The 14,613-nt window shown below is 43.3% G+C and overlaps 1 long non-coding RNA gene across 2 annotated transcripts in view; it reads right to left on the bottom strand.

Annotated features, from left to right (window-relative positions):
* Nucleotides 1–5,063: 5,063 nt before the first annotated feature.
* The window catches only part of LOC133051862 (uncharacterized), a 58,328-nt gene continuing 48,778 nt past the window's right edge, over nucleotides 5,064–14,613 (bottom strand). For both annotated transcript variants that reach the window (XR_009691931.1, XR_009691932.1), the window contains one exon: nucleotides 5,064–6,346. This is a non-coding gene — a long non-coding RNA (uncharacterized LOC133051862). The remainder of the gene's footprint in view (nucleotides 6,347–14,613) is intronic.

Genomic DNA, 14,613 nt, shown 5'->3' with positions numbered 1-14,613 from the left:
AATTGTTTAAAAGAATCCTTTCTCTTCAGTGCACCTGACACCTATTTCTTGGAGTCTCTGAGCAGCTGGCATTTATTATTCAATAACATGCGAGATGGCAAGGCTGAAAGTGGTCTCTCTTCCTGTGGTATCTACATTTTCATAATAGTATCTCAGTAACTTATATCTGATGGATATTGTAAGTTTCCACTGAATCCTCCCACCAGCTCTGTGTGATAGTCTGATTATATATCTATCTCTAATTAATTGTCAAGAAAATGGTCTAAAATGGGTTTATATGACCTGCCCGCCATTATGGGACAAACTGGTGGTAGAACCAGAATGAGAGACCGTATCTCCTCATGTCTGGCCCAGTGCACTTTTCTAGAGAAGAACATTTCTGATCTCTGTGTTTCTGAACCCTCCAGGATTTATTTCTGATCATCTGGACAGAGAAAGAGAGGGGAATCCCAGGTTTTGCTCTAAGCATGAAACCGCTAACCTCACCTCTAGTTTATTACATGCTTTGTGGTCTCTGACTCATGCCCAGTGCCTTTTCCTCAACTTGGGAAGCCCCTGCCATCAGAAATCTACCAACCCTTCCCCATCTGCCTGGAGATCTTCTTCGGGCAGCCTGCCCTGACTAAACCCACACTCCAGGCATTATTCCCTTAGCATCTAAGAATCCAGAATCCTCAGTTAGTTGCACATTTTTTTGTGTTAATGGGTGAGGTTCTTCTAAAAAAGAAAAAAATGGTAGTGTAACAATCAGAGATTTAATCAAACTGTAACATTTTAGGTTATGACCAGGATTAATACTGATGAAATAAAAATTCACATTTTAAGGCAAGTCAAGAAAAGCATATGCATAAAATTTTTCTCTGCCCTCTGACCTCCTCCCTCACATCTAGTGTGCATTATGCACCAACCAGATCTCCCCAGTGGCAGAAATACCTGCTCAACCGTAAAGAACAATGTTCTCCTGGTGTGGGCAAGATCACTTCTTAGGAGACCAACATTCCTTCTTAATCTTGTAAGGGGTCATGATGACATATTACTCGATAACTCCTTTAGGAGATAATATTCCTTCTTAATTCTGGCAAGATCACTTTTTAGGAGACCAACATTCCTTCTTAATCTTGTGAGGGGTCATGATGACACATTACTCGATAACTCCTTTAGGGGATAATATTCCTTCTTAACATTGTAAGGGGTCACAGTGACCCAGTACTTTGTAGGTATACATCTGAATTATGTAAACCATAAATACATCTGATGTATAAAACCCTTTGTCTCAAAAATGGATACAATTGTTCTTTGACCTCTAATGGGCAGAACAGTTCTCACAGTTCTCTGTGAGACTGTCTCCCAGATTATAATCCTCAGATTGGCTTAAAATTTCCCATTCTGTTTATAGATTGACCACTGAATTTTTTCATCAGCAATTCAAATCTCTGGGATACTGGGAAGGAAATTTACATAGGAATTTCGGAAGCCAAAAAGGTCAGAGATTTGATAAGAATGGATAGCTCTGGGGAGTTCTGAATCTCTTGGTCTTTTTCATTTTAATTTTTTAGCTGTACTGGGTTTTCATCACTGCACGCAGGCTTTCTCTAGTTGCCGTAAGAGCTACTCTCTAGTTGTGGTGTGCAGGCTTCTCATTGCGGTGGCTTCTCTTGTTACAGAACATGGGCTCTAGAGCATGCAGGCTTCACTAGTTGCAGCACTTGGGCTTAGTTGCCCTGCAGCATGTGGGATCTTCCAGGACCAGAGCTCAAACCCGTGTCCCCTGCATTGGCAGGCAGATTCTTATCTACTGGACCATCAGGGAAGTCCTGAAGCCTTTGTTCTAAGAAAAGGAAATGAAATGGAGTTCTCTTTTCAGTTTGAAAGATGATGAGATGACTTAGGATAACAAGATTCACTTCAAGGTGATGAGCTATCCTATTTGAGCTTCAGCTACAATAAAACTAATGGTTGCAAGGACCAGAATGATATGCTTGTTCATTATATGACTGGAGAGTTCCAGGGCTATCTATCCTTTGGAGGTAAAACTCGTAAGTTCCCCAGCAAAGTGAGATGGCACATCCTGCTTAACTACAGGGGAGCAATTCTGAAGTCGTACACACAAGATATACTTCAGATATCTATGTCAGTCTACTGATTTCCATAATAGTTCAGTTCAACAAGTATTTCTCAAATATTTATTTTTCAGGCACTGTGCCAGTTGCTAGAGATGCAGAGATAATAACTATTTGTAATAGTCAAGCATTACCAAGAGTTTTGTTTTTTTTTAGCTATGTCAGACCCTGTGCTAGGTGCTTTAGAGATATCATCTCATTTCAATTTTTCCATTGCCCTGTGAGGTATTCTTATTCTCAATTTACATATAAGGAAAAGGAAGCATAGAAAGGTTGAGTAATTTGCCTAAGGTTGGAGGGACTGATGTTGAAGCTGAAACTCCAATACTTTGGCCACCTGATGCAGACAGCTGACTCATTTGAAAAGACTCTGATGCTGGGAAAGATTGAGGGCGGGAGGAGAAGGGGACGACAGAGGATGAGATGGTTGGATGGCATCACCGACACAATGGACATGGGTTTGGGTGGACTCTGGGAGTTGGTGATGGACAGGGAGGCCTGGCGTGCTAAGGTTCATGGGGTCGCAAGGAGTCGGACACGACTGAGCGACTGAACTGAACTGAACTGAGACAGCTTAGTACAGAGCAGAGGTGGGACTCAACCCCAGGTATGGCTAATTCCAAACTTCATGATCTAACCCTACACCATACTTCAGAGACTATTAAGCTTTAAGGTCCTGATGGCAAAGCTGCAGGCACATAGTCAAAGAAAGAACTTCAAACTACTATGCTAAATGCTGAGATAGAGGTATGCATATGGTGCTATGAAAATACAGAGCATCACTTATGGATTTCTATACACACAGACTCTGGAGCCAGACAACCTGGGTTTGAAGTGTGACTTGCCACTCATCAATTATGTGAACTTGGACAAGTTAAACCTTCATCTGCCTCAATTTCCTTGTCTAAAAAGAGGGATAATAATAGAACCTAACTCACAGAGTTGTTTTGAGGATGAAAAGTGCTTAGAGTAGTTCCTGGCATATATAAGTGCTATTCAAAATTAAATACATGCGTGCATGCTAAGTCACTTCAGTTGTGTCCGACTCTGTGCTTAACTTCATTAGGTTCCAGGGAAGCCTTCTTGAAAGGACTAATTGCCTGAATTGAGTCAAAGAGGATGAGTGAGAATTAGCCAGGTGAAGGAAAGTGTGAAGGTGGGTTAGGCAGGTGGGGAGAGCATCATGGGTGGGGCTTCACTACAAGTGGCTTGGTAATTCTAGACTAGAGGGTAAAGTACAGAAAAGAAAGTGGTGGGGGTTGTCTGGCAAGGCCTTGCAATACACTTGAAAGAGTTTGGACTTGATTTTACAGGCAACAGGGAACCATGAAACGGAAGGGTTTTATGCAGGGGAACAATACGGACAGAAGTCCAGGGGAGGATAGATTTGTTATATAGCCTGAAATTTACCTTGAAGAAACTCAGCACAGGGACTTCCCTGGTGATCCAGAGGTTAAGACTGCGCTTCTACTGCAGGGGCTGTAGGTTCGATTCCTGGTTGGCGAAATAAGATCCCACATGCCATGCAGCCAAAAAACAAAACAAAAACAAGAAAACAACAACAAAAACCTCAGCACAGACAACGCAAGATACATACACACCTATACATATACATGAACATATAGATAAACTCTAGGGGCAGTTACTGTCTGAAGCACCTCAAAGAGGAACACATTCTAGCAGTGCTTAGTTTGCATCTGAAGGACTCTAATTATGAGTTCATGCTCCAGAAGCAGCTACTGGAAAGCTTCAACCAATCTACCTAAATCTCCACTTGAGGGTTTGCTCATTACATACGGGATGGTAGAAATAAACTTTCACTTGTTAAATAAATAGTGTTCCAGATTTATGGACTGTTGCTTTTGTCTGCCCTTGCATCAGAGGGGCCTAAAACACTGGTACTTCCAGAGTGGCATTCTAGGTCTAGAAATCCATTGGGTCCTGGCTCCTGACACTTGATGGATGAGTCTGCTGCCTGATTTGACCAGAAGTTTAGCTAAAATGCTACTGCTGGAGAATTGCTAAATGTGCTTCAAGTGAACCTTTCCTGTGTGGGGCTTCCTGGAGGACAGGTTGCAGGACTATGCCCAACTGCTAATAAATGTATACTTGGCAGAATTGGGTCGAAGTCCTGTTTTCAGTGGAACATACCGCCTGGTATGGAGGCTCTGGGGGATGAAGACTACAACCCACAGATAATTCCAGACATTGGAAACTACTGATGTTCACTGAAAAGTACCTGATGGTGCCAGAGGCTAAACTGGCCTAGACCAATTTGCAATAGAATTAAATGAGGGCAAGAATGGAGGCAGGGAGACAAGTTAGGAGGAGGCTGCTGCAAGTGGTTCAATCAATAGATGATGAAGATCTCAACTGGGGCAGTGACAGTAAGAAGAAAAGGGAATGGAGTTTAGAAATATTTCAGAGGTAAAATCTGGAAGTCTTGGTTAACCATTGGATGGTAAGGTCCAGGAACAATTTGTGATAACCTCCAAGTTTCTTTGTTATTATTATTATTGAAGGATAATTGCTTTACAATGTTGTGTTGGTTTATGCCTTACAACAAAGTAAATCAGCTATTAGTATACATATATCCCCTCCTTCTTGAGTCTCCCTCCCACCCACCCCTTCCCACCCCTCTACAGGTTTCTTGTTTGAGTTATTGGGTAGACATAAGTGACATTCACTGATGAAGGGGCAGTATAATAACCAGAGGAAGAGAAAGTCTGGGTAGGGGCAGGGGCAAACATTTTAATTATGCTTTGCATACGCTGAGCTTAACATCCACATGGAGATGTCCAGCAAGCATTTGGATAATATAAGCCTGAAGCTCAAGGGAAAGTGAGGGCTTGAAATATAGATGGGAAGTCATTAGCACACAAGGCCTAGAGAATACTTCAAGAGTGGATGGATCTTCAGCTACTATAACACAAAATCAGTACATGATGTTTAAAAAGTGTTTTATGAAATAGTAGAATGTGGAAAACAACACAGTGCTCCTCAGAAAAGCAAACACTGAATTACCATACAATTCAATAATTCCATTTCTGGATATATATATCCCAAAGAAATGACAGCAGAGGCTCAAACAGATATTATACACTTGAGTTCACAGCAGCACATTCATAATAGCCAAAGATGGAAATAGATCAAATGTCCATCAATGAATGAAAAGATAAATAAAATATGATGTTGTATGTGTATAAAACAGAATATGTTTCAACCTTTAAAAAGGAATGAAATTCTGATATATATTACAACATAGACAACCCTGGAAGACATTTGCTAAGTGAAATAAGTGTGACAACAGAGGACAAATATTGTATGATTCCATTTATATGATGTACCTAGAATAAAATGTATAGTGACACGACCTAGAAGAGTCATTACCAGGGGCTGGGCAGGAAGGGAATGAGAAGTTATTGTTTACTGGATACAGAATTTCAGTTTGAGAGAATGAAAAACTTCTGTAGATGGCTCGTGGTGATGACTGTACCACAATGCAATTGTACTTAATGCCACTGTACACATAAATTAGTTGAAATGGTAAATCTGTGCAATGTATATTTTACTGGAATAAAAATAAAGGAATAGTGGGATAATTATATTCTTTTCAATGACTGAGGTAAACACCATAAGGAATACTTCAAAGAGAGACTGCTTTTGGGAAGCATGAAAGGGGTGGGCATAGGGTCTTCCGCTTATCACTGTGTATAATCCTTTTGTATAAGCCTTTGGTATGCTTTTTTTTTTTTAAAAAAAAACTATATGCATTGAATAAAAACATCTTAAACTGAAAAAAGAGTGGATGAGATCACTCAGGGTGAGGCTGAGGAAGTGGAGGAAGAAGAGATTGCTGTTGTTCAATCGCTAAGTCATGTCTGATTCTTTGAGACCTCATGGATCCCAGCATGCCAGGCTCCTCTATCCTCCACTGTCTCCCGGAGTTTGTCCAAGTTCATGCCCATTGAGTTGGTGATGCCATCCAACCACCTCATCCTCTGTCGTCCGCTTATCCCCCTGCCTTCAATTTTTCCCAGCATCAGGGTCTTTTCCAGTGAGTCGGCTCTTCACATCAGGCGGCCAAAGTATTGGAGTTTCAGCTTCAGCATCAGTCCTTCCAATGTATATTCAGGGTTGATTTCCTTTAGGATTGACTGATTTGATCTCCTTGCAGTCCAAGGGACTCTCAAGAGTCTTCTCCAGCATCACAAAAGAAGAGGTACCTTAGGATAAAAGTGGCAAGAGACAAAACCCCACTAAAATAAGGTAGTGAACAGAGAGAGTCATTACAAGGATCCAGGGAGTCATGTGGAAATGTAGTGCAGCCAGCACCACAGCCCCTCACGGGCAGTCAGAACTCCCCTGGGTGCCCTCTCCCATGCTTCCTCTCCCCACTCCCGTCTCCCTCCTATTCCCCTCTCCGCTCCTCTGCTCCTCTGCACCCCTCCCTGTTTCAGGATCTCTTCCCTGTTTCTCAGGCAGAGTTGCCTTTATTTCTCATGCTGCCTCCTCTGCCCAGAAGTGTCTTCTAGTCACTCATCCACTCACACAATCACAACCATAGGGTCAGCCTCTGAGTCAGTGTGACCCCTCAGCCGAGTTCCCTGCCATCTGCTTCCTCGATCTCACAGTATTCTTGTGGTGGGGGGTAGAGAACAGAATCCCACATGTACGGTATCCACCTCCCATTAGAGAGCCATCACTGGACCTACTGACTGTGTCCCGGGCTTTACCATCCTTTCCTGAGAGATGATGGGTTGGGAAGTACAGCAGTAAAGGAGATGTAAGCTGGGTGTGAACCCAAGATATAACTACTATCGATTAAGATCCTTGAGGGACAGAGGAGTAGAAGAATCCAGAGAAGAAAAGTCAGGAAAAAGAGTTTCAGGCAGACAAATACAGTGTGAAATGCTGCAGAGCAAGATCCTGTAAAGTAAAGACTTAAAAGGTACCCATTGAGTTTGGCACTGGGGTGAATGAAAAGGAAGGACTTAGAACATCAAATACAAACCATTCTTTCAAGAGGCTTGGCTGACAAGGGAATAGCTAAGGGCAGGGAGACATAGGTTGAAAAGATTTTTGCTTGTTTTTATTCAAACAAAACAGAGGTTTTGTTGCGGTTACAAGTATAGCAGGGTATAAGGGAAGAGCAGAGATTTGTAAAGAGATGGACAGGTGACAAGCTGGGTGTTGAACTGGAGAAGGGATGAGTTATCCGCTGAGACAGGTAGAACAGCCTAAGAATTGCAGTAACATTTTACAGAAAACCCAAATGAAACTTTTGGTCAACCCAACAGAAGACAAGCAGGCCAAGGACAGTACCTAGTACCTAGGGGAATGCCAACACAACACAAACGAGGGTTAACTCCAGATCTGATGGTCCAGGGTGAATGTTTAGTTTGGGTCTAGGTTTCCCTACCATCATATGGCTCTGTACCACTCCTTAACCTAATTGGCTTGGTGCCCCAGAAGTGCCTAATAATAACTTTTACAAATTATCATTAGAAAGGAAAGTATGGAGCAGTAAAATCATATATCACATTCCGGAAAGAGGACAGAAATGGGAATCATGACCCACCTTCCCTTTTTGGGTCTCTGTTTCCCCACGGTGAAAGTGAAGGGCTGGGACTTCCCTGGTGGTCCAGTGGTTAAGACTCTGAGCTACCACTGCACGGGGTCAATCCCTGGTAGGGGAACTGAGATCCCACATACTGAACAGTGAAAGTGAAAGTAAGTCACTCAGTCGTGTCCGATTATTTTTGACCCCGTGGACTATACAGTCCATGGAATTCTCCAGGCCAGAATACGGGAGTAGGTAGCCTTTCCCTTCTCCAAGGGATCTTCCCAACCCAGGGATTGAACCCAGGTCTCCTGCATTGCAGGTGGATTCTTTACCAGCTGAGCCACAAGGGAAGCCCAAGAATACTGGAGTGGGTAGCCTATCCCTTCTCCAGAGGATCTTCCCGACCCAGGAATCAAACTGGGGTCTCCTGCATTGCAGGCAGTTTCTTTACCAACTGAGCTACCAGGGAAGAGCGGCCAAACACACACACACACACACACACACACACAAACAAGTGAAGGGCTGGTCCCAGTTTTTTCTATGGCTCCTCTGGCTGGAACACTCTGATTCTTTGACTTCTGGCTTATCTCTGCTTTTCTTATAGCTGTATTAATATTCTTCTACATTCATACAAATGGGGGAAGCTGACCACATTCCTTTACAAGCTAATGATAACAGGGAAAAAAATCCAAGGAAAATGAACAGTTACAGATAACGATCAGTAAAAGAAAAGGAGAGTCAAAAGGAAAAAAAATGTGATTGGCTTCTTGCTACTAATGTCAGTGCCCAGCTGTGCAACAGTTGGGCTGTGTCCCCTGGAGATGAAATCAGTGGCTCAAAAGTGGAAAACAAGCCACCTTTTTTCTCTGGTCAAATCAAGATTTTCTACTCCAACATAAAACAAAATTAAGTAAAAATAAAGAATAACTAAAAAAAATCAAGACATTCCCTATCTCTGCTACTTAGACAGTGAATATGTTCCTCTCTCTGTAACATCCCTCACAGTTGTCATAAGCATTAAGAATATTTTAACATATATAAAAGAATAGATGCTTAACTATCATTCTAACTCACCAACTATTCTCACCAAACTTTCAGAACTTCATGGGCAGGGGGAGATTAGACCAGGGACCGTATGCCCTGTCCACCTTCCCCCATACTGCCTGCTTGCAACAATTTACCAGTGTCAATGCCTGGGTTCCTCACTCCTATTCTGAAGTTTAAAAATACTTTGAGTGGGATTACAAAGAAAGGTCATGTTGCCATTTCTACAAAAAGATGGTACAACTGATTTATGTGTACATCAGATCCTTTCAGTTCTTTTTCCAGGGTCAAGGATGGGATGATTCAGTCTTGTCTACACCCTCTCAACCCTCTTGTGACCAAATGGCTTTTAATTGTGTCTAGGTACCAGGGAGAGAAATAAAAGTGGTGGTCAAGAAATTCACTTGTTCATTTAGATCAGACCCAGGCCCATGAGTCAATCACAGGTGCGTGGACCCACATAGGAAGGTAGTTTAGCCAAATACTTCACCGCAAGGCCCGTCTCACCTGCTCCACCACCCAGGCCACATGTAGACACAGGCTGAGTCCCTCAACTCCAGTACTAAACACCATAAGCAAAGGCTCCAATCTGGAGAATGGGTCAAGTTCTCAGTTTCTGCTTCAATCTGTGAAGCTGAGTCAGTCCCCTGAGGAGGGCACAGGGGACAGTACACTGCCTTCTGTTTCGTGTACCAGGGCAGGTAGAGGTAGGAAGATGGTAGTGGCTCAGCTGCCAGCCTTTTCAGCAGATGGTATCACCACCATGAGATAATTAGTGTGCAGTCCTGCAGTGGGGCTGGGTATAGAGAATGAACAACTGAAATTGAAAATCAGATGAACAGAAATGTAGGGGAGGTTGCTGCCCCAGCTGTAAATGTTCATGCCTCAATATGAAAGGCTCCAATTGCATCAGCTCTAAAGACACAGAGCTTTTTCCATCGGCATTTGGGTCTCAAACACTTAACTAGCTTCCTGTTGTTGAGTCACTAAGTCATGTCTGACTCTTTGAGACCCCGTGGACTGTAGCCCGCCAGGCACCTCTGTCCATGGGATTTCCCAGGCAAGAATACTAGGGTGGGTTACGATTCTAGTCTCCAGGAGATCTTCCTGACCCAGGAGTCGAACCCGCATCTCCTGCATTGGCAGGCGGATTCTTTACCACTGAGTCACCAGGGAAGCCCAGCTAGCTTCCTAGGTCTACTTTATTTTTGCTCTTTCTCAGAAAGCACTGTCTCTGTGATTCTTTCTTTGCAAAGGTTTGAACAATCTTGCAACTCAGTTCTCCTGCTCCCTGGGCAGCCCCTCAGCACACCTACCTAGAGCCCCAAGTGCCATGGCCAGAAGCCCTTAGGAAGGAGCCTGCGCTTGCCCCAGCACTTCCACCCTCTGTCTGTGTGCTGCTTTGCTTATTTAACCAAGGGCTGCCATTGAATGTTACCAACCAAGATGATAAACTGTGCTTTTGAGTATTCCTTTGTTGTTTTAAACATCTTTTTGATGCACTAAGAGCCACTTATATATACATAAAATAAGCAGCCCTCTGTTTTATGAACCGTTAGTTTGAAAATGTGTCAGCTCAAGTGCAATCTACCAAATTACTGATTGTTGGTCTATGACTAATCAACAGAAATGAGCTGTGTTACTGGCAGATGCGCCAACAGTTACTTCATTAGTTGTATGTGTCTGCGTGGAGCAAGAGGTTGTAAAATAACACTGGTGAAGAAGACCAAGGCCCCAGCTAACCCCAGGCTAAGGTGGCCCTGGCTTCCTAAGTGGGTGTGCAAGGGTCGTCCTACTGCCCTCAGTTTGGGGTAAGTCTGACCACTCGAGGCTGACTCCCCTCCCTCACAGGAAATGACTCGGTTTATCCTCCACCTAGAGTCTCTGATACTTGGCCATCGAGTTGCTTTTATTAATACAAGCAGGACTTTCAGAGTGACGTGCCTTTGGGGAGAAGGGGGAAAGACTATAAACACAAAAGAAAGGGAAACTGAATAAAAAAGGAAAGCCCTCCTGCAGTCGGAAGGTGGCTTCCTCCTTAGTGCTGGCTAAGTACACCGGATTCATAAACACTCTTATTGAATTGGGTTTCAGAGCTTCGACTTCGTGTTGACTTAGTAGGTAGATAAGACAGAAGCAAACACAGCATCTAGCGATCTGACTCCAGAGTGGGGCCCCCAGGGCACGACCCGGCTGTACTGAGGACACAGGCAATGTTTGTTCTTAGCATGTCCCACTGCCTCATTTGACACATACCCCCCCAGCCCTTTTCAGCCCACTTCCCTGGGTCCCAGTGTCTCCTGCTGTTAATGCACCTGACGGTGAGGTTAAACAAACTGAAAAGGTAGAGTTTGGAGTAGGGAAGGGTTTATTGCAGGGGCATGCCAGGAGGCGGGTGGCTCCTGCCCTAAAAAGCCTTGAGCTCTCTGAAGCCTTTCTGCAAAGCATTTATAAAAGTCAGGTGGGGCAGGGGGTCGAAAGGTATGTGATCAACTCACACAGGATTCTCTGATGGCGAGGGAAGAGGGTAGTGTCACAGGGGTTAACTTTATCAGTCCTTAGGCTCTGGGAGGCCTGGGGCTATGTGCTCCTGGTCATCAAGTAGTTAACGTTTTCTACTGGGGGGGGGGGGCGGTTTCACATCTGCAAACCAACTCAGGAAATTTGCATCAAATACTATCGTCTAGGTACTTCAGAGAGGAGCTTTAGCAGAGGACATGGGGCGGGGGGGGGGGGGGGGGGGGGGGGGGAGAGCTCTCCTGGGAAGGCCTCATAAAGTCCTGCTTATTACACTGCTGCTACTTGGCCTTGCAGAGTCATCTGACCTCACCTTTAATTTAAGCCGGGGTCCCAGCCCTTAGCACTGAGCTCCATTCCAAATCTGGCTTCTGCCTCAGGTCAGAAGGTTTTGTTTCAGTCCCTCAGGGCCCAATTTCATAACGGGATATCCTCCTATGTGACATGTTTGCATTTTTTAAAGAGAGGTCTTCTGGAACTCCTTAGCCTAAATGAGTGATTCTAATGGTAGAAGTTTCTGGTATGACAAATCTTTAGTAAAAGATATTTTGGGTTCCTCAGGAGGGCAGTTCAAGAATTCCTTAAAATGTCACCTTCGGGACTTCCCTGGCAGTCCAGTAGTTAAGGCTCCATGATTTCACTGCAGGGGATGTGGGTGTGATCAGGGGGTATGGGTGTGATCCGTGGGGGGAGGGGGGGATGTTACTTTCTAGAGAACTGTACTCATTCTTTTTTTTTTTATTTATTTTTTTTTTCAGGTTTACATTTTTTTTTTTAATTTTTTTTTTCCAGTGGGTTTTGTCATACATTGATATGAATCAGCCATGGATTTACATGTATTCCCAATCCCGATCCCCCCTCCCACCTCCCTCTCCACCCGATTCCTCTGGGTCTTCCCAGTGCACCAGGCCAGAGCACTTGTCTCGTGCATCCCACCTGGGCTGGTGATCTGTTTCACCATAGATAGGATACATGCTGTTCTTTTGAAATATCCCACCCTCACATTCTCCCACAAAGTTCAAAAGTCTGTTCTGTATTTCTGTGTCTCTTTTTCTGTTCTGCATATAGGGTTATCGTTATCACCTTTCTAAATTCCATATACATGTGTCAGTATGCTGTAATGTTCTTTATCTTTCTGGCTTACTTCACTCTGTATAATGGGCTCCAGCTTCATCCATCTCATTACAAGCAATAAATGCTGGAGAGGGTGTGGAGAAAAGGGAACCCTCTTACACTGTTGGTGGGAATGCAAACTAGTACAGCCGCTATGGAAAACAGTGTGGAGATTTCTTAAAAAACTGGAAATAGAACTGCCATATGACCCAGCAATCCCACTTCTGGGCATACACACTGAGGAAACCAGAACTGAAAGAGACACGTGCACCCCAATGTTCATCGCAGCACTGTTTATAATAGCCAGGACATGGAAGCAACCTAGATGCCCATCAGCAGATGAATGGATAAGGAAGCTGTGGTACATATACACCATGGAATATTACTCAGCCATTAAAAAGAATTCATTTGAACCAGTCCTAATGAGATGGATGTACTCATTCTTTTGTGTGAAGCTGGCTCTAGAATCAACAGGAAGGCTCCTGGGCAGGAAGCATATGTCTAGAAGTCCAGTGGCCACTGCTGTCCTGGTAGGTTTCTCAAGTGGTGAGAGAATGGTTTGAGAACAATTCAGGCAGTCAGGGGTGCTGCTTGCTGGATTTAGAACTCTATGATGCTTGTTTAGAAATTATTATCTACTTCTTGCCTCTTTGCCTTTTTTTTTATCAGCCGAAACAGATGAAGAACTGGATAAGAAAAACCTTAGTAACTGTCAGTCATTTTACCAAAGGTGATTTCATTGCACACAGATTATACTGTTGCTACACTATTACAAAGCCTGCTTAGAAAACTAATTAATGAAATTGGGGAGTAATTCATAAGTAAAAAAGGATCTTAAATGAACTATTGATAGATACACCAATGTGATGAATCCTGAAGACATGATGCTGAGAGAAGCCAGTTTTAAAGTTCTCTACTGTATGATTCCATTTCTATGACTTTCTCAAAGAGAGAAAACTACAGTGATGGAAAACACATCCGTGGTTGCCAGGGTTTGGAGGGGGTGTATCTACAAAGGGGCAGCATGAGGGAGTTTGGGGGGAATCCTGATACAGGGTTTCCCTGGTGGCTCAGATAGTAAAGAATCTGCCTGCAATGCAGGAGACCCAGGTTCAATCCTTGGGTCAGGAAGATCCCATGGAGAAGTGAATGGTTACCCACTCCAGTATTCTTGCCTCAGAACCTAAAAACTTAAGGAAGGTCAAGGTTTTTAACTTGGCCAATTTAGTAATTTAGATATTAAATCATAAAACCAAAGCAAACTTCCAAATGATCTCTTTTGCAGACAAACAATTTGTGAGGACATTTTTTTTAAAGCCAATGTTAACAAGATTAAATTTGAGTCACTAAAGAAAAAAAAAACTAATATTAAGGGGAAATGTGCTTTCCCCATTGTTTGTTTAGTCCTCTGTGAAATCAAGTTTCTCTTTGATCAAAGCAAGTGATAAATTCAAGATGCTCCAGGTCTGAAGAACAAGCAGGAAAAGAGCTTTTAGGAAAAGATCATGAAAAGCCTCTAAGCTTCTCTTAAGGAAGATGTTGAATCTAAAGGTGGTGCATCCCTTTGGAGGCCTTGGCCGAGCAATGGAATGGGGTTTGCCAATCATCCACAGCCTCTCATTCCCCCTCAGAGTTTCTCTATGGTCTGAGCCTTCTGGTTGCCCAGGGTTAGGGGTGACAGCTGTTCACCATACAGACTTAACAGGCCAATTCAGATCTCAGACATTGACGGTATGAAGAACGATCAGGCTGGTGATTCCTGTTTGGAAAGGGCTAACGTGTGGAGAGGTTAGAGATCCCCTATTTTGATTTTCTAGTGTGGTTCTCTGAGATGAAGATTTATATAGCAAATGTTTGTTATTTCATGAAAGTGATTTTCAATTATATTTGGTTACTGAGAATTTCCAGAAGGTGAACAACACCTCTTTGGATTATTACAGGCTCCCAAAGGGGCTGCACCCCCAAGTTGGGAAAGTCACTGTTCTTTATAATTATCTGCTCTGTAGTCAAAAGGCCAACTAGTTTCATGCCTGCAAATGAGCCAGATTCCATAGTTCAGCTTCTGGCAAAATATTCAAGGCCCGGATTGTTTTTTCTTTTTTTTTTAAATTGAACTTTGTATTTTGAGATCATTGTAGAGTCACATGCAATTGTAAGAAATAATGCAGTGATATACCATGTATACTTTACCCAGTTTCCCAAAGTGGGAACATTTTATAAAACTGTAGTACAATACCACAGCCACGGCACTAA

This window comes from Dama dama, chromosome X, assembly GCF_033118175.1.
Source record: "Dama dama isolate Ldn47 chromosome X, ASM3311817v1, whole genome shotgun sequence".
Taxonomy (NCBI): Eukaryota; Metazoa; Chordata; class Mammalia; order Artiodactyla; family Cervidae; genus Dama; species Dama dama.
The sequence above is the reverse complement of the archived record's forward strand: the minus strand, read 5'-3'. Positions and strand labels throughout refer to the sequence as shown.